The 22,571-nt window shown below is 38.5% G+C and overlaps 1 long non-coding RNA gene and 2 pseudogenes across 1 annotated transcript; 1 reads left to right on the forward strand and 2 right to left on the reverse strand.

Moving 5' to 3' along the window:
• Positions 1-8: 8 nt before the first annotated feature.
• LOC140507044 (uncharacterized) lies at positions 9-11,134 on the forward strand. Its single transcript, XR_011968186.1, has 4 exons — positions 9-259; positions 1,521-1,609; positions 4,535-4,642; positions 10,402-11,134. It is a non-coding gene; the product is annotated as an uncharacterized lncRNA (long non-coding RNA).
• Positions 8,541-9,033, reverse strand: LOC140503091 (cytochrome b5-like; annotated as a pseudogene).
• Positions 11,135-13,837: 2,703 nt separating the features above from the next.
• Positions 13,838-16,137, reverse strand: LOC140507046 (adenosine 3'-phospho 5'-phosphosulfate transporter 1-like; annotated as a pseudogene).
• Between the last annotated feature and the right edge of the window lie 6,434 nt (positions 16,138-22,571).

Genomic DNA, 22,571 nt, shown 5'->3' on the forward strand with positions numbered 1-22,571 from the left:
GGAAAGGGCAAGAAGGTGGGCGGGGCGGCGCATGCGCAGTGCGTAAACAGAGCGCGTTTCCGGCTCTACCTTTTAACCCTTTCGTGCCTTTTAGGGAAGGTGGGCCTGAGCTTAAAAGACCCAGGGCTTTTCATGCTGAGAGAAGCTCACGCTCTCTCTGCTATCTGAACCATGATTTTATAGCCTGATAACACTAACTGACCAGAAAGGGCTTTTTTCTTTAAGCCTGAAAATAATTTTTGTTTTAAAAATCCTTTAAGTGAGTAGTAATCTAAGTATTTTGTCATATTGCCAAATAATCACAAATGTTAAAATTGAATTAACTGCGCTTAATTTTAGTTGGTTTTGGTGCAACTAATCGATAGTTAGAGGTGATGGACGAGGACATTCCCATATACCGCAGGTAACATAGGTTGTGTATGGTGGCAAGACACTGGAAGGAAAGGGGGCATTTGCTGATTGGGCAAGAGCTGAGTAAAATAAAATGTCATAATAAAAAAAAAAGGCAAAGGGTAAGGGAGCCTGGGAGAACCAGATCTCAAACTATGCTATGACCGAGCAATCATCCCAGTGATCTGGTACTGGTTAAAAAATAGATCAATGGAACTGATTAGATACATAACATTCAGAAGAGAATTACTGTAATAAAACTGCTGGGAAAGCTTGAAAGCTGTCTGGCAGAAATGAGGTGTAAACCAGCCGCTCACACCATATACTAAGATACACTCCAGATAGTTAGGGGACTTAGATGTAGGAAGATGAAGACATGGTACATTTTGCAGATCAGTTCATGATCAAACAAGAAATAGAGTCACAGAAGATAAAATGGACAGTTCTGCTTTCATAAAACTGAAATGCGTTTTCACCAGTAAAACCGATACAGTTAAAACAGAGAAGATATAATTAGATGTAGAAAAAAGACCTTCCTAATAAAGGTTCCATATACACAAGATACTTATTCAGATATAAAAGAATAAAAGGCATTCCCCAACAAGAAAAGCAAAATAATATGATCCAAGTACTATAGGTTGACTTCTTCCCAGAGTCTTTATGGCTCTAAAGAGAGGTTGAAATGTCTTGTGCCTTCTCTGTTGGCGTTGGAAGCCAGAAACACTCAAAGGGCCTAAAGAGGGTCAAGATATCAGGAGACACCCTGTTTTCCAAAGCTAAGGCCCAGCAACCAAGCTATGCCCTGAGCTTGGTATACCAACAATCCTTGCTCACCCTCTGAATGATCTCACCCTCTGGGAAAATCACATCATTTTTGTATTGCTTTGACCAGCACCTGGTGTTCTCTGAGCTCAGACAAGCATTGGACAAGCTCAGATAAGTACCCATGCTCCTTTAAAGAAGCTTTACTGTAAGTAATGAGATCTCCCCACACTGTGTCAGGTCACCCAGCTAGGGGTGGCCACAGCAGGTACCAAATCTGCCTCCTTGCTTGCCAGTCCTTTCCCTCACTTTGAAATTAAACTTCTGTTTGATTCCTGATTCTCCTGTCTCTAACCTGCCATCCACAGAATGCCAGTTTGGTCCAGTTGCCAAGAGCTCTCTCTCCCCAACTCTGCTCTGCCCCTCATATAAGGATCATGCATTAATCTCCACCAAGGTGAGAGAATCCCCTAAAAATGGACTTGGGTTACAATAAAGATAGGACAGTAGTTCTAGAAGGGTCAATGGAAATGTAACATTTAAAAAGTTCGAGCAACATAATTTCTAGGTAATTTGATCATTTTGTAAATAAGGCTAGCATGTTAATAAAAGAAGTCAATGGTATTTTTGAATGCCAAAGACCCCTCATGGCAGTGGGCTCACAGTATATTTGCCCTTGGAAGAGCAGGTAGTCTTGAGGATGGAAATCAACTCTGATTAATGAGAATGAATATTACAATGATAGGTGGGCTATATTATAATGAGGGTTTTAAGGTATGTGACACTGAGCATCTAAATCTTAGTCAAAGAGACATCAATTTCTATATCACCTGTCTGATAAAAAAGAAAATCAACATTTTCCCAGACCTGTCTGAGTAAACACAATGAGTAATAATCCACTCATTAGCCTAAACTTAGAATTTCTTTTACCATCTTTGATTAGATCTTTAGCCTGGGGAAGTCTTTGAGAAAGATTCCCCACAGTGATTGATTTCCAGGTGAGTAAGTAGAAAAGGGGAAGAATCTTGGTGCTGATTCAATAATTAGTTATTAATACAAGACAAAAACAATCATTTCTCTCAGAAGGGGAAATGAAAGCAGTGTTGAGATTGGGGAATGTTAGGTCAGAGACAGATGGTAATAAAAAAGCCAAGAGTGATAGTAGGGTAAAGGGGGTTTTGTCTTGTGTAATGATAAGTCTGAATAACAGGGATTAGAGATGGAGGAGGCATGCTCATGCCCATCTGAAGAGCTAAGTTAAAAAAGGGGAAATGAAAAATGCTGGAGGGAATGTAGGAAAATAGGTGTACTAATGCGCTATGGGTGGAGCTATGAACTAATCCAACCATTCTGGAGAACAATTTGGAATTATGTCCAAAGAGTTATAAAATTGTGCATACCCTTTAACCCAGCAATTACTAGGTTTATATCCCAAGTAGTTCAGAGAAAAAGGAAAAGGACCCATATGTACAAAAATATTTCTAGCGCCTCTTCTTGTGGTGGTAAAGAATTGAAAATTGAGGGTTGCCCATCCATTGGGGAATGGCTGAACAAATTATAATATGTAAGTGTGATGGAATACTGTTGTTCTGTAAGAAATTGTAAAGGGGATGATTTCAGAAAAACTTGGGGAGACTTATATGATCTGATGCAAAGTGAATTAAGCAGAACCAGAAGAACAACATACACAGTAACAGCAGTATTGTAAAGAGAATCAATTATGAAAGACTTAGTCATTCTAATCAGTAAAATGATCCACCACAGCTCCAGAGGACTCATGATAAAAAAAAAATGCTATCTACCTCCAGACTGAGGACTGATGGACCCAGAATGAAGATCAAAGCATATTTTTTCCTTTATTTTTCTTGCTTTGGGGAAGAGGAGAGAGGGAGGAGATAAAGAAACATGACTAAGATGAAAATATGTGTTGCATGATTTCATATGTATAGTGGGTTGGGGCAGCTAGGTGGTGCAGTGGATAGAGCACCAGGGCAGGAGTCAGGAGGATCTGAGTTCAAATCTCACCTCAGACACTTGACACTCACTAGCTCTGTGACCTTGGGCAAGTCACTTAGCCCCAACTGCCTTATCCTGGGTCATCTCCAGTCATCCTGATGACTATCTGGTCACTGGATTCAGATGGCTCTGGAGGATAAATGAGGCTGATGACCCACACAGCCCTCCCTCACTCAAAACAAAGTCAAGTGCAAGTCATGTCATTATTTCTCTGGTCTTCTTCAGCAATGAAGGATGAACACACACACACACACACACACACACACACACAGTGGGTATCATTTCTTGTCATCTCAATGGATGAGGGAGGGAGAGACTTTGGAACTGAAAATAAAAATGAAACTTAAAAAAATAAAAGAATTGGAGAAGGTAGGGATTTGTCAGCTATAGGTTAGGGAAAATGCCATTTGACTGGGACTTCAACCCTCAGAGATCCTATGATTATGGAAACCATGTTAGTCCATTTTCTGTCAAACACTAAGTATGAAAGGATAGAGCTACTAGGAAGGTGGAATTGGCCATCTGGATCAAGCAAAACCCGATCGTTGGGCATAACTGAAGCCACACTTGGTTCCAGTTTCTATGCTTTTTCCCTGGATGGTGGGATATGATGCATAACTGCACATTAACTTCTGTTAGATATGGTGGATGAGATTCTGTTCCTAGAGAGGGGTGGTAAAGAATCTGAGGTCTGAGTGCTAGATAGCTACATTCTACTTCTTCCATATTTTCTTGCCAGCATGTGTTCATCTTCTACAATAATTAAGTTAATTCAGTGCTGGGAGGGACCTTAGAGATGATACCCTTCAGCTCTTTCATTTTAAGCATGAGAAAATTCATGCATATAGTATATAGCTTTATGTATCTGTGAAGTAAAAGCCCTTGGTTATTTGTAAATGCTGCACTGTGTTAGCTGCATTTCATTTGTTCATTTAACCAAATTTGGCACATCCTGCTTGTAGAGTCTTGTGCCAGACACCATACTAATAGAGAAATGAATGACATCTCCTTACTCTCCAGAAGTTCACTGACAACCTAGGAAAAGGATGAGCTTCAAGGCAGCAATCCGTCAGACGCCCTGCAAAACAAAAGACCAAGACTGTTACTAAGCTAGTCAATTCTTTAATACTTTTTTCAAAGCAAATTAAAAAGAATGAAAGAAATGATGACAGGAACACCACCATGATGTACCTATGTCTATGAGGTCTGTCCATGACCTGAATATGGAAAATGCAAAGCCTAGTGGTATGTAGTTAAATCTGGGATAGAAGAAGCAAATAGACTAAGCAAGAGATGTGCTTCAATCTGACTGTACTGATGAAGATAGTTGATGATAATAACTTGAAATAATAATTCCTCTTTGCAGCCCTTCTCCCCCAAAAGCTACAAGCTTGGGGAAAAGAAAACCAGAAGAGTCTATTCGCCTGGGTTGGAGACCCAGCCAAATAATGGAAATAAAATTCATCATCAGAAGGTATGATCTGAAAACCTGAGAGTTGTTTTCAAACAGTGAGAGACTGAGTTTTTGTCAGCCCTGTCGATCCACTAAATCTTTATTATTTAGCAAGTGTTAGGCTTACTGCCAACACCATGATAGTTCAAGTTTGGGAAGAAATTAGTTAATCTCAAGTCATTGAACAGCTAATAAAAGGAAGCATACTTTGCCCTACAAAACCAGATTATGAAACAAGAATACAGGGCCATTTAACTTCTATAGACACAACATATCCAATCAGCAGTGGTGTAGTGGTTAGAGTGGTCTTAAGACATCCACCAGATGGGAAGGACACCAAACTCTATGTGGATGGGACTTTTTATAACTTTAGGTGACTATAACTTTAGGTCAATCAGGTCCTGAGGATAGCTCTGTATCCTTTTAGAGAAAACAAATCTCTATTGTAATGAAATAGGGGGATCTTGGTGCTGTTCACAACAAGAATAACTTTGGGAAGATAGCAATGCACAGAAATGTTATGCTCATGGGTTCTGTTCTTGAAGACAAAGTCACATCCTTTGGATCTTATCTTGGAACAAATAAGATAATGTTTGTAAAGCTCTTAACACAGTGCTTGGCACACAGTAGGTGCTACATAAATGCTTATCTCTTCCTTTCATTTTCCTTTCCTTCCCTTCTCTCTTCTTGCTGGAAAAATGTGAAGACATAAATCTTAGCTTCTCTTTCCTTCCTCCTCAAATAATCACATATATCTGTTTGTATGTTTTATCTCCCATTAGAATGTGGATCAAATGAGATAAATTATGAAAAGTGCTTTGCAAACCTTAAGGTGCTATAGATATGCTAGTATGATGATGATGATGATGATGATGATGATGATGATGATGATGATGATGATGATGATGATATGACGGTGATTATAATAATGATGATGATTTTTTCTTTTGTTCTTATATCTGCTGTGTATACCACCATGACTTGACTTGCATATAATAGGCATATAGTCAATGCTTGTTGGTTTAGAATGACTTGCCAAGAGCTGGTGCATTTTTTTTCTCAGATGACTTGGTGACATAGAGTAAAATAGATAGTACTTGGGGTGGTGGGGTGGGGAGAGGAGCAGATTACATGAAAGTACGTTTCCAGAATCCCTAAAAAGACCAGGGGTTTAGATATTCCCAACTGGATGTCTAAAAGACATCTTAGATTCATCTTATCTAAAATTGAACTCATTATCTTCTTACCCCTATATCTTCCCTTCTTCAAAAAATTTCCTTGTTCTACCCAAGATACCACCATCCTTCCAGAGTCTTGTAATCATAATCTTGGCATTAACCTGGACTCCACAATCTCCCTCAGTCCACATATCCAATCAGTTGCAGTCTTGCCTCTGGCCACTTCTCTCCCTCATATACCTGTCATCCTAGTTCAGGCCTTCATCACCTCTCATTGACCATTGCAACAGTCTTTAAAATGATCTCCTTCATTTAAGATGCTCCCCTACTTAAGTTCATTCTGCACACTGTTGCCAAAGTAATTTTTCTTAAGCACAGATCTGACCTTGTCTCCCTTACTCAACCAACTTCTGTGGCTTCCTGTTGCCTGTAGGCAACAATTATAAATGGAGCTTTTAAAGCTTCTACCCTCTTCCGACTCCCTCTCCCTCATTCTGCTTTGCAAACCAACCTTCCCTCTGTTCTTTTTTTTATTTTTGAGGAAAAAAACCAGCCTTTCTAATGTGTCTTAGTGGGTTTTCATGTACATGCTGCTTGATTAATATGTCAAGGGGAAGATGCACAATCACAGTTCATTATGACAGCTTATATTTTAAACAGATTCCCCCACCATGTCATCAAACAAGTTACTTTTCCAAGAGGAAGGTAAAGGCGGGAGAATAAAGGCTACAGACATAATGGAAGAAGTCAAAAGAGTTCCCATTGGGAAGAAAAAATGTACCTAAGTGCATGAACATCAATTGTCATTCATTAGTTGGCAGTGAGTTCCTTAAACAAAAAAAAGTATCCAAACATCACAAAGGATGCCTTTCAGACCTTCTTAATAAAAATTTGAGAAATAACAGCCCACAGAAAAAGACTGAGTGCCAACAAGATTTTTGTCTTTCCAACAGCAGTACCCAAAAGAAAATTCTCTCCTCCCCACTTCCTGCCTCCAGGAACCAGAGGGCTAATTCTAGACTGAGGAATTGAGGAAGGAGGGATAGTCTCATTCTATGGGTAGATGTAATCTGTTCTTTGATCAATGTCAGTTTCTTCTGGACATTTCCCCTTTTTACCATTATTATCTATATCATAACAGTTGTTAGAATCATTCAAAATTATGACCATTGGGCTTCTTGACTTCCTGAAAAGGAAACTGATTTGAAAAAAGTGTCGCAAACTGATTTGAAAAAAAAGTGCCACAATGGGTAATTCCATTAGAGATAATGTTATAGTAGACAAGCCAAAATACTCCTTAGAGCCAGGCATCAACATTGATTGCTTGGATCTGTGTGAGTCAGAGACCACTAACTCAAATGAAAATCAGAGACTTTTCAAGGTAGAAGCAAAACAGCAAGATTTTATTATGATCTCTCGAGAAAGGGCATGTCCTCTCTGATAGTAATCAGGAGAGGAGTTTGTGGAAGGCAAGAACAAAGATTATATAGTCCTAAATCCTAACATGGAAATTCCCCACCCTCCCTGCTGGTCATTACTCCCATTGGCTGGGAGGCAGGCTGACAATCTAAACATGGCAATTTACTTTACAAATAAGGATCAAGAAAGTAGTAAAACAACCAATACAAAGCTAACACAACACTCAGAACCTTATTTGGCATCCAGTATGCTGAGGTGGCACTCCAAGGCGGGGTTAAGTTTCAAGTTTCTTGAAGGTCACATAATTTCTGGGAGATGGAAACTTAGGCCTAACTACCTACTAGAAGCCTACTGTCAAGTACCGAGAAATCTTCACTGACTCTTTTTCACTCAGGTCTAAATAAGTAGCCTGCTGAACGACTTGTTTTAAAAGCTTTGGAGCATCAAAGATTGATTTGTACAAACACAAATAGATGCAGAAAATTGTAAAGGTTATAGAAAAACTACAGCAGCTGGTTTTGTTTATATAAAGAATAAAGTAGTGATATAGCATCAAAAAGAAAAACTAAGCTTTAAAAGTAATTTTAATGAAAGGCGCACTCTATAGAAAAGTATACAGGATAGTTCACTTTTTGAATGTCAGGAGGTGGAAGGGTGGGAAATACATACTTTTAGCAAATGAAGTTAGTTTCTGTCAGGCAAAGTGGATAGTGACAACTGGCTTCTTTATATCCTAGTCTAAGTCAGCCTCTTCTTTTACTGACTTTTTAAAAAGTATAACTAATAGGTATATGAATGTAATGGGATACTATTGTGCCATAAGAAATGATGAACAGGAAGACTTCAGAGAGGCCTGGAAAGACTTATATGATCTGATGCTGAGTGAAAGGAGCAGAACCAGGAGAGCTTTGTACATAGCAACAACCACAGTGTGCAAGGATTTTTTCTGGTAGGCAGAATTTCATTGCAATAAAAGGACTTAAAAAATTCCCAATGGTCTTTTAAGGCAAAATGCCTTCCATATCCAGAGAAAGAACTATGGAATTCAATCACAGAATGTAGCAGATCATCTTCTTTTGTATTACGTTTTGGTTTGTTTTATGATTTTCCCATTCATTTTAATTCTTCTATGCAACATGACTATGGTGAAAATGTATTAAATAGGAATGTATGCGTAGAACCTATATAAAATTGTATGCCCTCTTGGGGAAGGAGGGGGGAGGAAAGGGGGAATGAGAGAAAGGAGGGAAAAAAAATCTAAGTTATATGGAAGTGATTGTAGAACACTGAAAATAAATATAATAATAATAATAAAAATATGATTAATGCTCTGACATGTAGAATCGATACATCAAGTCCACAATGTAAGTGTAGAGACTACTAGGATCACGCAATTGGTCCCCCAATTGTTATTATTATCAAGGATAGTAATAAGAGTATCTGAAGGTTTCTTTATTTTGCATCTGTCATCTGGATGAAGTTCCCCAATGATATATGTCTTGGATAATTCGAGGGCATCTGTGGAATGCCCAATATCCTCAAAGTTTTCAGTTACCACCACCTCCAGCTTTCTCCCTTAGAACTTCTTCTCCACCAGGATGCCCCTCCAGGAATTTAGTCAAATTGTAGACTTTGTAGGGCAAGATGAGCCAGGTGCTCTTGCTGTGGTTGTGGTTCTTAATCTTCTCCAGCAAGCAGTACTTCACCTTCTTGTCCCACTGCTCTGCCATTGCCACCCATGGAAAGATCCTGCAGAATTTCATGGGAGCAGGAATTTGGCCAGCAGCTCATACAGTTCTGACCGTGTACATTCTCCTACCAACTCCCCCTCTGTTCTTCACTCATGACATTCACCTTCTGTTACTGCCTTTGCACTGGCTGTCCCACATCCCTGGAATAGACTCTCTCCTTTCCTTCACCTCATAAGGTTCTTCTCTTTCTTTAAGACAAATCTCAAGCATTATCTTTAGCGCTAAGCCTTACCTGATTACCTCAACTGCTCATATAATGTGTGTGTACGTACGTATGTATGTATGTATGCATTGCAATTTAAGTAGTGACCCCCATTGTCTCCAGTCTGACTTGTTTTCTGGGTATTTGTTAATCAATGCTGGGAAATCTCTGTTGAGGGTAAGCCTGCAGCTTTTATATTTACTGTTGTCTAGTACGTAGCAGGTCATCCCCTACCTGCTAGCCTGTTCCCTTTATCTATCATCTTATATCCTTGTTGTTGTTCAGTCATTCAGTTGTGCCTGACCCTTCATGATCCCATGGACTATAGCACTCTGGGCCACTCTACTTCCATTATCTGTCAAAGTCTGTCCAAGTTCATGTTCATCCTTTTCATGACACTATCTATCCATCTTATTCTCTGCTGTCCCCTTTTTCTTTCAATTTTTTCCCAACATCAGGTTTTTCTCATTGTGGCCAAAATATTTAAGCTTCAGCTTCAAATTTGTCCTTCCAATGAGCAGCCTGAATTAATTTCAGTAATTGACTGATTGGATCTCCTTGCTGTCCAAGGGACTCTCACAAGTCTTTTCAGCAGAACAATTCAAAAGAGGTGATTCTGCAGAGCACAGCTTTCCTTATAGTCCAACTCTCACAGTCACACATTGGTGCTGGAAAAACCCAAGCTTTGGCTATATGTACCTTTTTGGGTAAGGTGATATCTCTGCTTTTTAGTATGCTATCTAGATTTACCCTAGCTTTCCTTCCAAGGAGCAAATACCTTCTAATTTCATGGCTTCAGGCATCATGTGCGGTGATCTTTGAGCCCAAGAATATAAAATCTGACACCGCTTCCATTTTTTTCTCCCTCTATTTTCCAGGAAGTGATGGGATCAGTTGTCAAGATTTTATTGTTTTGGGGGTTTTTTTGGTCAAGCTTCAAGCTAGCTTTTACACTCTCCTCTTTCACCCTTATCAAGAGTTTCTTAGTTCTTTTTCACTTTCTTCTATCAGAGTGGTATCATATGCATATCTGAGATTGTTGATATTTCTCCTGGCAATCTTATTTCCAGCTTTTGATTTGTCCAGACTGGCATTTCTTATCATGTACTCTGTATATAAGTTAAATAAATAAGGCAACAAAAGATAGCTTTGTTGTACTCTTTTTCTAATATTAAACCAATTGGTTGTTCCATGTTCAGTTCTAAGTGCTGTTTCTTGGCCTTCATACAGGTTCGTCATGACAAAAGTAAGATGATCTGGTACTCCTATCTGTAACAGCCCCCCAGCATACACAGGAGGGCCTGCTGCACAGGTTCTTAGATCTGCTTTTCTAAAAGAAAAACAACTCTTGAGGGGTCAACAATCACTTGAATCAAACACATACGCCAACAGAGAAAATACAAGCAGGACCAACAGACAGAGCTTCCAGCTGTTTGACCATAGGCAATATATATATCATTACCAAAGAGAGAAGCACCAGCATCTGGGTTTTCAAAGTGGGAGGGAAGGTGGCTTCTTAAACCAGCTGCCCAGTATCTCATCTGGCACAGGAACCCTCTTCCAAAAACTAAGCCCCAAAGTAAAATCTCACCTCAGAGTATATATATATACTCTCTTCAGAGTCAGAGGGCATGACTCCTAGTGACCCAGTGCCTCATTAGCAATCAGCAAGAGGTGTGGGCCTTCATAGAAAACAAGCCTCCCCTAATCAAGCCTCCTTCAATAGCCCCACCTGAGGCCTACCAATGGACTGAGAAGATTTTTCACTCTCATTGCACCATCTCTTTGAAGACTTGTCACATTTTGTTGTGGATCCACACCATCAATGGCTTTAATGCAGTCAATGAAACAGAAGTAGATGTTTTTCTAGAACTCCTTGTTTTCTCCATAGTCCAACTGAATGTTGGCAATGTACTTATAGCATGTGCATCACTGTTATTAAAAAATGATATTTTACCCTTGAGATAACTTCCTCGATGTAATTTTTACTTGCCATACCTTTTAACATGTATGTGAGTATGTGTATGCGTACTGTGACATTTAAAAAGTTTGAGAGACAGTTTCTAGGTAATTTAATCATTTTATTAATAAGGGCTGCATGTTTATTAATAATAGGATGGTCATTTGGCCAGCTCTCTTAGATCAAAGACCCCTCCTGGCAATGGTCTCACAGTTTATAGGCCCTTTGAAGAATAGGTGTTCCAGAGGGGTGGCAATCAACTCTGATTGGTTAACAATTAATGACAGAATGAATATTACAATGAGAGAGTAGGCTATATTACAGTGAGAGTCATGGGGTACATGACTTGATTCATCCAAATCTTGGTCCAAGAGACTTATCAATTCTATATCACCTGTCAGATAAAAGGGAGAATCAACACTTCCCATACTTGTCTGAGCAAACCCAGTGAACAGGAATGCACTCATTAGTCCAAACTTAGAATTTCTTTTACTTTCTGGTTTAGATCTTGGCCTATGTAAATCTCTGCCTCGTATTTCCTACACTGGTTGAGAAAGTAGAAAAGGGGAAAAACCTTGGTCCAAATAAGATAATTAGTTATTCAATACAAGAGAAACATAATTATTTCTCACATTTCCCCACCGATTCTATTGAGAGATGAAATCTACTCAATGAATCACTAATTGACATTATAAACCCTTCATCAAGGGTTCTTAAGGTTACATGGGTAACAATATGAGGGAAAGAAGGGGAGAAATTAAGGCATTGATAAAACCAAAAGGGACAGACAGTTTCCTCTGTTAAGTAGACCTTACAGATAAGAGAGAAAAATGTAAATAGAAAAAGCAAATTTAAAAAATTGCCCATTTAAGACTCAGAAGTCTTATCTCATACAACTGTCTAGTTCATGAGACACCATCTGATGTAACTCTCTGATCTGTGGTCTCAGAGCAGTTTCCAGTTGACAGACTTCTGTGGTTTTCTTGCTTAAAAAAAAAACCCAAAACTCTCTTACAAAATTGGCCTTAACACAAACTTAAATTTACCTTGCTAATAACCAGATCAGATAATGAAAGTTAGTTCAAACTATTACTGGAAAATTGGAAAATTATTATTGGAAAATTAAATTCAGAGTCTTTTAGTCCAGGGAATTTACATTTTTAGGTTGGCCAATTGTCATGTTGATATATATAGGAAACTCAGATACAAACAGAAAATTAGAACCCAATTTTTATACTTGGTGCTGTTTATTCTCCCATTAGGAGGATGAGATTCTGCTAAGATATTAATAACATTTTACAAGAGGATGGACTCTAATACAAAAATGAATTAATTTAAAAGTTGTCTTATTAACTTCAATTATAGCTACAGATGTTAGGATAGAATGTATAAATACATAATTTAAGAACAGCATTTATTATATGAGTTGTTTATAATAAAACATCTTTCACTTCTAGCCATGTTTAAATTAATAACCCTTCATAAAAGTAGATCTCTCTTTAAGTCATTTACAAGATAGTTATCTTGAAAGAAGAATGACTTGTGGTCTTTGTGTGCTGCTATTCTTTTCATTACCACAAAACTGAGACAGTTATGATATTAACTTTACCAAATAATCGAATTATAGCCTGGTTTCACAAGTCTTTGCATCACTTGTCTAATTATCCCTTTTCCATTAAGAGAAATTAAAGGTCCTAAACATATACAGGGATATATAACTAGTAATAACTATCAAGGCTAAATACTTAATTACTTAGTAAAGGACTAAAAATTCTAGGTGAAATAACTCAAATTTCTCAAATAACTCAAATGTATCTACATCTCATTATAGTAACTCAGATATAGTGCCACATTAACCTAAAAGATCTATTTAGTTGCATTTATACTGAGTACCTAACATGATTATAGATATTTGCTATAAAGGAAGAATCAAGGCCATAGGGAATAATGCTTCCCTAATTTTATGTCAGTTCCAGGCAAAATTTACATAGATTTCCAATTGCATTGTCAGGCTTAAAGTTAGCCAGGTGGGATATTTTCCATTCAAGAGGATATGTCATACTGGGGAAATTGAATCAAGAGATTCCTCCCTCCATGTCAAGTGTTATTCTCCCAACCTTTCCCATGAAACTCTACCTGTTGTTCACAGACATAGGGTTGCTGGCATCATCAATTCAGTGACTCAGTGGCATTTCTTAATGATCATAGCTAGAGGCAGATTCAAAATAATATCAGTTACAATCCCACAAGGTCTTGGATAGCAAGTTCCAGTAATCAGAGTTTCAGGTGAAGTCAGCTCTCAAGGATAGTATTTCCTAGATAACAGGAACTGACTATAATCTCACATTGATAAGAGATTCATCACAGAAAAAAAATTACAACTCATCTTAATATAACTAGTACTCATGGTAAGTAGATGCTTTTTCATCCCTGGGCTAAACACTAAACAAATGATTTAGTTTTAAGATGCTTAACAACAGAACAACAACAGAACAAACAGAACAAACAAAAGAAGACTTAGGATGGGATATTTAAATCTAATAATCTCAAACTGTACACAGAGAACAGCTTATGAAGTTATAGTACATGTTCAGTTATTAACCATGTTCAAATGGATATAAACATAGACTACTGATCTCAAAATCCCTTTTAAAAATGGAAACATCTTTAAGGTGACAAATATCTTGCATGTATTTTAGGGCATGCTCTACATACAGGTTCTAACTCCAGATTAAATAATAAATATAAGTAAAATCAGATTTCCCCTTAAGGTAACACAATATAGCTCATAAATTACTACTCTTCACTAACATAACTGACTGTACTGAAATCCTATTCCTTAAAACAAGAACAAAAGAGGTTCTTGACTTTAACCTTACAATATTCACTAGCCTTAGATCTCAGAATTCACTCTCACTGAGCTGCTGAATGCTGATTTTTTTTTAATTTGAAACCTGAGTTTATTTCTCCTGGGAAGATTTAATGTATTTATCCACAATCATCAAAATTCAAGTGTGTTGGCAGTTTCAGGAAACAGATCATACAGGTCTGCTTGGCAGTGAGGTTGTGACTGGTAGACTGGTCCCCACCCTTAACCATATTCTTCCAATACATGCACAGGGTCTATTCCCCTTGTAACATTTTTTAATTGAGTAAAAGTTACATTTTGAAGTACCAGAACTTGGGCTTGACCCAATAAGGAGAGTTTACAAACTGGTTTGATGAGGCCATCTCCAGCAGCCTTTGTCCACCCCCACTGGGGACCAGCAGCAATTTAGAACCCTTGTGTTTTTCTCACCAGGGAAGGAATACATAGTTCTCAAGAGTCAGGAAGAATTGATTAGAGCCAGAGCTAGATGATGAAGTTGTGCTGGCCTGGCACTAGGGAGAAATGGAGAAAACAGTAGAAACTAATCAGCATGGGGTAAGCAGTTTTAACCAATTAAATACTGAATAGGGTAGGGAGGGCTGGGTTCATAAGAAAACCAGTACCTTGAAATCAGGACTCATGATTCTTAAGTCAAAGGTGAAGGTTGCCCCCAAATCCCAAAATTTGCAGGAGCTGGTGTGTGATCTTAGAAGAAACACTGTTCTCCAGCCATAAAAAGAAGAAAATCCAAAATAAAGGACTACTTCTTCCTAAACACCATTGTCTCGTATCTCAGACCTTTTTTATTGGAGTCTCATTTGGAAGTGCCTTCTTTTCCTGCTGTTCCAGGTGCCCTTTGGCGTACCCTTGAAGGAAGAGGGCAAAAAATACAATAGTCATGCCCAGATCCCCAACTACGGTGACTGTGTGGTCATAAATGAGACAAGAGAGAAAAACAGCAAATGCCTGGAGAATGGTCATGATAATAGTGAAAGTGGCACCAAACTGCACAGTGGTATGGAAAATGAAGATCTGACCATAGGCTGAGCAGATGGATAGTGGCAGGAGTGGGCAGCAAACTCTCCAGAACCTCATTGCCTCCACCAGAGCCTTTTGCTGTATCAGTGAGCCCATGGTGCGGAGGGAAGAAAAGAGGTTGGCTCTAAACATCATCTGTTTAGGCATATCGTTAGCATCCTATATTAAGGTATATTGTCAGTTTGAGGTAAAGCTGTCAAAAAGGATGTAGCCAGCAAGCAGGATGAAGCCTGAGAGTGTGGTAGCTGAGGTAAAATAGGGCTTGGGCCCATTAGACAGCAGGAACATGCTTACCCCAACAGAAATGAGGCCAGCAGTCAGGTATCCCCAGTGTTCATAGCTGCGGTGGAATACCAGTTTACCCATTAGCCTTACAGGGATCACTTTGGAGACTTTTGCCAGCACCTGTGTGGGGAAGCTGACGAACTTAAGGGTCCCATACCAGCACCAGCTGCTAAGGATGCAGGAGAGGCTGGCAAAGGTGTATTGGTACATGGGTGCCCCGTGCCGGGGCTATTTGCAGAGTACACAACACAGGACAGGCAGCGTCAGTGCTAGAGTGCTAGAGCACTGTTCATCAGCACCACGAGCTGTGAGCCAGTGCAGCGCTCTCCAGGCATTGTAACTGTAGCCCCATCGTTTTGTGTCCTTACTCGCTCTTGTAGTACACCCCAAGTCAGATATAATGCCTGAAGCCCCCCAGGATAGAAAAGCATCTTGAGGAGCTTTCGAGTTCTGGTGGTTTCTGTCAGCTCTAGTCGGGGAATGGCTAGGGGTTCATCTGAAGGCTTGAACTCGTTGCCAAAAACGCAATCCCATATAAGCAAAGACTCCGTCTTGTCTCTAAATAATTCCTTCCCTTGAAGTTCTGGACCAAGAAATAACCCGGCACCATAAGGCTAGTATAGCCAGCAGCATTCTCTGGGAATCGGACGAACCAGAACTCTGTCCAGTGCTCCGGGGCAGCCTCCAGAGCCTCTGCTCCCATTTCCAGGGTGGATAAAGTGACCAGCACCAACATTGCCTACCACCTGCATTCCATGGTCGGGGCCGCAGCTGGGGGGAAAGGAGGAGGGGAATTCGGGGTACGGGGGGGGGAAGGGGGGAAGGAAGAGGGGGAGGATTCTGAGGTCCCTGCGGAGCCGCAGCCACTGCCGCTTCCCCCCTGCTGTTTTTCTTCAAGCTTTCATTTCAAGTCAGTCCAAGGACACCGCAGACCATAGAATGAAACCGAAAAAGAATATTCAGGGTCCCCAAAAAGCCTTCTCTTCAAGTAATATAGTCTCACTAATTACAGTAGATCTAGACACAATTGTTATCAATAACATCAAATTACTGCAGTAAATTAGCTTCAGTCGTTCTATAAGTCACACAAGTTTTTACCTAAACGTGTACACAAAAGATTTTTACTTAAGCATTTCTTCCTAAATGTATTTTCATTTTTTCAAAACAACTTAAGATGCATCCTAATGTTAAAAAGATAATCGCTAGACTTTCATGAGGTAAATTAGTTGGGCACCTCTAAATCTACAGATCTCTCTCTCAAATTCAACCTGCAAACAAAAATAAATCTTTAAAACTGGAATTTCTCAAAACTAATTGGTGTAAAAAGTATCATACATAAATCCCAAAAGTATTATAACAACAAAATAAATTCCTAGCGACCACAAATTCCTAAGTACCACTCATCTCTAGTCAAAAAGTGTTTGCAATGAGGAGGACATTCACGTTTTCTAAGCCAAAAACACATCCAATTAAATTAGTCTTATGGTGATAAAATTTACCAGGCCTTTAAAAATTTATTCGGTGTCTTTTTCTTCCTTAGAGTGTTGTGACAGCAAGGACCCTGGCATACACAGGAGGGCTTGCTGTACAGATTCTTAGATCTGCTTTTCTAAAAGGAAAGCAACTTTTGAGGGATCAATAATCTACTTTAATCAAGCACATATATCATTTAATTAGTTCAGGAGAAAAAGTCAGTACCCTGAACTTCAGAGAAAATACAAAGAAATAAAAACCAACAGACAGGGCTTCTGATTGTCTGACCATAAGCAATACATACATCACAGATTAACAGACAGATCCAACTACATATATATTTACCAGAGAGAGAAGCACCAACACCTGGGTTTTCAAAGCTGAGTTTGAAGGCCTCCTTAGCAGCTTCCCAGAGTCTCATCTGGCATACAAACCTTCTTCCAAAAACTAAGCCCCAAAACAAAACTCACCTCAGAGTATTTACACACTTTTCAGAGCCAGAGAGCAGGATCCTCTAACCCAGTGCCTCAATAAAATTAACAAAAGGTACTGAAGCCCATTAATGTGTGTGTGTGTGTGGGGAAGATATTTAACTCTTTCCCCCACCCACCATTAACTTTAAATTGCCATTACAAGTATAAATTCAACCTGGTATAAAATATATCACTAGAAATCAAGAAAATAATTACATTCCAGAATTCCACATAGTGAAAATGTGATAGTTCACTTAAAATCTTAGAAAAACAACACTGAACAATTGCTGTAAACCTCCAAATTAAACATATATATGTGTGTGTGTGTGTGTATGTGTGTGTGTGTATGTATGAGTGTGTATGTATATGTGTATATATTTATATGTATACTTATATTATATATACATATATGTGCATGTATAGATGTGTGAATTATGATTTTCTTATGGTATATGTAATGAATATAATAATAATATAGATTTCTCAGGGTTGTCTTTTTTCCAGGAAATTCTGGCTTGGGAGTCAGTGGCAGACTGCAACTTAAAGTCATCAATCAACCTCTTGACACAATTCTCACAATCACTACATTTCTATGCCTGATAACATTAAGTGAAAGGAATCAAAGATTAGAACCTGAGGACTGTTTCCACTTGTGGGCTTGTTGTGGGAAACCACTCAGGCCTTGGAAATGATTGTGTTGTAATCCCCCTCCCCCTCCCCTTTTCCTCTTGTGATTTATGTGTATGAACTGTATCTTCATTCCAATAAATTAAGCTCTCCTCAGGAGTTCAAAACTTTGCAAATTGCATTCCATTCTCTGAAACTGATTAATTAAATCGCTACTTGATTTCTAACAACCTGACCTGCTGTTTCCATTCTCAGGTTAGAGACTGGTCCAGTAAAATTCTGTTAACTATCTACCAATTTATATACGTATTTTGTATTCACCTCTAAAGACAAAATAAATATTTAAGAATGGAATTTTTTAAGACTAAGTTGAGTCAAGAGATAGAATAACTTTCACAAGTGAACAATAACTCCAAATAACTTAGATAATAAACACATAATTTTCCTAAGTGTTGGCAAATAATTTTAGGTGAACTCCCTCTTGAATATAGGCAAAACTGGAAGTTTAAATTCTTAGACTGCAGTACTTCAGAACATTACAGCACATGGTCAAGCAGGGCTGATTAAAATGACCTAACAGTTTTCTAACCCATTTTTTCCTTCCTCTTTTAACAGTACAATTCTTATTCTAACAATATCCAGATTATAAGAGAAGTTGCTTTTCTAACAGCATGTGATACAGTTTGTCAAATTTCATAACACAAGAAAATTTCACTTTTGAAAACATGACAATACAATAAACAATATTTTTGTTAAGAATTTAGGGTATGAGGCTCTGATTGCTTCATGGTCAGCCATAAACCGTAGTGTTTAAAAAGTTTGAGAGACAGAATTTCTGGATAATTTAATCATTTTATTAATAAAATAAGAATGTTTATTAATAGAAAGATGGCCACTTGGCTGTTTCTCTTAAACTAAAGACTCTTTATGGTAGCGGACTCATAGTTTATATGCCCTTTGAAGAGTAGGTGTTCCTGAGGGGTGGCAATCAATTCTGATTGGTTAACAATTAATAAGATGGTGAATATAACAGTGAGAGAGTAGGCTACATTACAGTGAGGATTTTGGAGTACATGACTTGGTTCATCCAAATCTTGGTTAAAGAGACTTATCAATTTTATATCACCTGTCAGACAAAAGGGAGAATCAGCACTTCCCATATTTGTCTGAGCAAATCCAATGAACAGGAATGCCATTCATTAGTCCAAACTTAGAATTTCTTTTACCATCTGATTTAGATCTTGGTCTGTGTAAATCTCTGCCTCACATTTCCTACACTGGTTGATTTCTGGTTAAGGAAGCAGAAAAGGGGAAAAACCTTGGTCTCAGCACAATAATTAGTTATTAAATAAAAGAGAGAAATACTCATTTCTCACATTCCCCCACTTGATTCTATTGAGATGAAATCTTAATGAGTCACTGACATTGCCAACCCTTCATTTCTCACAACATACACATATATACCTACATATACACACATTTTGTATATATTTGTATTTAATCATCTATAGTTATTCTATACATTTTTACATATACTTTTTGTCTCCTCCATTAGAACATGAGCTTCTTAGTAAGGAAAGTTTCATTTTTTCTACTTGTATCCCCAGCATTTGGCACAGTGTCTTACACATAGTAGACACATAAAAAATGGTTGATGATTACTGATTGGTTCTTCTGGATCCAGTGATAGAGTCTGGGAAGGAGAAAGTGCTGGGGCACAAGCTTTAGAAGTGGACTCCGACCTATCTGTGTGTATAGCCATAATGAAGGACTGGGACATAATTGTAGAATACAGGCGGAGTAGGTGCAACCTCCACATAAGGTGGTCAGTTTTGGGGAAAGACTTCAAATTCACAAGCTAATTGAGGAAAAAGGCTCAAATAACTGCCTCGCTGGTCAAGTGGTGAGAACACCACTCCCATTCTCTAGTCCCTGGTCAAGTTCTAGTGGCCACATTCCTCTACTATGTCATCATTTCACTTTTCTCCTTTACCAAAGGAAAACCAAATGAATACTAAACAGCACAGTTCCTTTCTCACATCAAAAAGATCAAAATAATTTACATGAACACACCTTTAAACCTCACAGAAGATACTCATTTTGAAAAGCAATGATTTCTCTAATGAAAATAAGCTTTATTATATTAAATAATAAAAGAAGCAAATAGTTATAGTCATGTACTGATTTTTTTTTAAAAATCATTTTGTATGTAAGACAGATAACACTAGTATATGGAGGGTTGCTAGCACAGGTTCACTTCATCTGGTCAGACAGAAAGAGCAGGAAGAGAGCTTTGAAGGAGTGAATAATCTCACTTGTTCTAGTCTAGTCCTCTCAAAAAGGTGTTGATAATGAAAGTACCAACTCCTGCAGCATTCCCTAATCACCTTTCTTGAAGGGGCCTATGAGAAGGGGTGGGGCAACTACTCCTACATCTCAGTGAGACAGGCACAGCTTGTGCATTGCCCTAAATCACCTTAAGCCTCAATGAGGATTAGTTGAGGCAAACACAGATTCCCTCCCCCCACCCCAGCCTTGATGAGAGCCAATCAAGACAGGCACAGCATTCCAGCTTTGTGCATCCAAATCTAAAGCTTCCCCACTCACTGACCAGTGGGCATCTGCTTTATAGGGCAACAATCAAAGAAGGCATATTGTTAGCAATAGCCTCACAAGTTTACATCATCTCATCCATATATCTCACTTCAAAATTGCAGTGGATATTTAAAATTGAAACACAAATGTTTCTGTTATTTATCATTACGTAAAGCTGTACAAGAATGGTGGAGATGTTTTGAACCAGGACCCTGGGAAACAGAGACTGTTATGGCCATGGATCCTGGGAAACTAAACTCTAAGAAAGAATAACAAAAATCCACCTTGCACGCACTAAAACCCACCTTACTTACACTGTGGCAGACTCAAAAGCAGAAATCTAAATTCTTCATATGACAGGTAATTATTTGGATTTTTTAAAAGTTTTTAATAGGTGGCTAGTCCTCTGTATTTAAACTGAAATACATGCATTTTAAATATGTGCAATGTAAAATATGTGTTTTAAATTGTGTGAAATTGAAAGTTGATTTTTAATTCTATTGGTTAAGACTTAATCAAACCTCTATAGATTTAATGTTCTCCTTCCCCAGGTGAGTTTCAATTCCTTACTCAGGTAACCTCATGTATCTTGGATCACAATTCTAATGAATTGTACCTTCATCCTCAAAACTTCAAATATACCCACATTCCAGGAAAAGTTGCCTGAAGGTCAGTCTCAATAATATAAACTGTTGTAGCAAATCCCATCACCTGAAGACTACTCCCATTACTTTAGGGGCAGCTAGGTGGTGCAGTGGATAGAGCACCAGTACAGTAGTCAGGAGGACCTGAGTTTAAATCTTGCCTCAGACACTTGGCACTCACTACCTGTGTGACCTTGGGCAAGTCACTTAACCCCAATTGCCTCATCCTGGGTCATCTCCAGTCATCCTGATGAATATCTGGTCATTGGATTCAGATGGCTCTGGAGGAAAAGTGAGGCTGGAGACCTGCACAGCCCTCCCTCACTCAAAAACAAAGTCAAGTGCAAGTCATGTCATTATTTCTCTGATGGCATGGTCTTCTTAGGCAACAAAGGATGAACATGCTCTCATTACTTGAGAAGTGATCTCATCTCCCAATGACATAATGGGGAAGAACTGAGATGTCACTTATTCCATCTTCCCGCTGAAATGTCTAGCCAATCAGACATATTATCCCTGACTGGGGCCTTTGACTACTGAAGAGTTATTGACTTGGCAAATGCTGGCCTTGCTAATAAAGGGAATATATTTGGAACTTCATTGTCTCACTTTACCTTAATTTTTATCATGACAATTGATTTCAAAACACAATTATGCTTCTACTTATATAACATAACATAACAAACTTATATAACATATATAACATAACATAACATTATAAAAATAAGAGTACCAGGTGGCTAACTGGGCCAAACCATACTACTAGGCAAAACATTTATCTAGTGGTTAGCATTTACTCATGAAAAACAAAATCCATAGAGTTTTTGTAGCTTCTGAAAAGGGTGCAAAGAACAATTTGGACGATGTAAAGTTTACTCAAAGGGGAAAAAGAAAATCAAAGGTTTAGTAGGTTATCAGGGCAGCAATGTAAATAGACCTTTCTACATGAAGTTTTCAGTCTCAATACTGTAAAAAGTAATTTAAGTCATTCTTAATTTCTTAAAATGGAAAACAAGATGAAGTGGAAGGTTAGGATCTTGCATTCTATTCTGTCTCTGCCAGACATTGCTGGGTTTTTGTTCCCTGCATACATAATTCTTTCCTTAGTTCTTTGATGATAGCTATAGTTCTAAATACTTGCTTTGAGGTACCTGGCTGCTATTCCCTGTACCTTAGAGGTAGCCTGATCAATGATCAGTTGCTGCTACTGGGCAAATACCACCACACCAGTAGAAGTGGAGCAGAGGCTCCCAGCAGGGTTAGGGAAGTACTAGGCATGTGGATATTCAAGTTGGTCCTATAAGATATGCTTGAGGACACAAGCAGCTCCAGGGACTAGATTGTCCCTTGATACAAGTGTTACTGCCTAAGAAATTACAGGAATTTAAAAGTTTAAAAAGAAATTGAAAAAAGAAGTCCTTTCATTAAAAGAATAA

This window comes from Notamacropus eugenii, chromosome 5 (genome assembly GCF_028372415.1).
Source record: "Notamacropus eugenii isolate mMacEug1 chromosome 5, mMacEug1.pri_v2, whole genome shotgun sequence".
NCBI lineage: Eukaryota > Metazoa > Chordata > Mammalia > Diprotodontia > Macropodidae > Notamacropus > Notamacropus eugenii.